Consider the following 1181-nt stretch of genomic DNA (forward strand, 5'->3'; position numbering starts at 1 on the left):
AAGAAAAGTGACTTTAGTAGATAATTTGGGATAGTTGACTGACCATTTGAGTAATGGACTCGTATAATACATTGTAATCCATATGTTAATATTGGTTCATTTTGCATTGTAATTTGCTTTAAATCTAAGCCCTTGTTATATTTTCCATGGAAACAAGGCCGTTTTAGGTCTAACTCTCCTCCATGTGCCCCCTCTCCCCCCCCCCCCCCTCCCGTAATGACCCAACCAGTCATTTTAACTTTTAGAATCCCGTTTCCTAAAATAAAACTTCCCGTATGTGCTTTTAATAATTTATGACTTGCGGGGATGGTTGGTTCGAGATTTGGAAGTGTTTGGGATGAAATCAGAACACTTGGTTCCTTAAGTTGGCCTTAAAGTGCTAAGTTTGACTTCGGTCAATATTTTGAGAAAATGACCCCGGAATAGAATTTTGACGATTTCAATAGCTCGGTATGGTGATTTTGGACTTAGGAGCGTATTCGAAATTTTATTTGGAAGTCCGTAGTTAAATTAGGCTTGAAATGCCTAAAATAAAAATTTAAGTTTGGAAGTTTTTGTCCCTTCAGGGACATCCGATAAAATTGGAACGATACAGAGAAGATTAGCAGGCCCCTGCGCAAGGATGACACGCACAAATCGAGAAATGGCCCAAATTTTTTTAAAAAAAGTTTGGAAGTTTGACCAGGGAGTTGACTTTTTGATATCGGAGTCGGAATCCAGTTTTGAAAATTTTCATAGCTCTGTTATGTCATTTATGACTTGTGTGTAAAATTTGAGGTCAATCGGACTTGAATTGATAGGTTTCGGTACATTATGTAGATGTTGGAAATCTTAAGTTTCATTAAGCTTGAATTGGGAAATGATTCGTGGTTTTAGCGTTGTTTGATGTGATTTGAGGGTTCGACTAAGTTCGTATGATGTTTTGGGACTTATTGGTACAATTGGCCGAGGTCCCGAGGGGCTCGGATGAGTTTCGGATGACTAACGGATCACTTTTGGCCTTTGGAACACTACTGATAATTGCTGGTATTTTTTTCTGGTATCCTTATACGCGATCGAGTAAGTTGGTCTGCGATCGCGTAGAGTAATTTAAGCAGAGGTGGATTTGTTCTACGCGATCGCGTAAATGGCGTTGCGATCGCGTAGGGTTAATTTGGGCAACTGGGAATTTGTTCACTGCG

The 1181-nt window shown here is 39.5% G+C and overlaps 1 non-coding gene across 1 annotated transcript; it reads left to right on the forward strand.

Moving 5' to 3' along the window:
* Positions 1–556: 556 nt before the first annotated feature.
* On the forward strand, positions 557–658 carry LOC117276172 (U6 spliceosomal RNA). Its single transcript, XR_004506411.1, has one exon. It is a non-coding gene; the product is annotated as a U6 spliceosomal RNA (small nuclear RNA).
* The last annotated feature ends 523 nt before the right edge of the window (positions 659–1181 follow it).

The sequence above is a fragment of the Nicotiana tomentosiformis genome, chromosome 1, assembly GCF_000390325.3.
Source record: "Nicotiana tomentosiformis chromosome 1, ASM39032v3, whole genome shotgun sequence".
Classification (NCBI taxonomy): domain Eukaryota; kingdom Viridiplantae; phylum Streptophyta; class Magnoliopsida; order Solanales; family Solanaceae; genus Nicotiana; species Nicotiana tomentosiformis.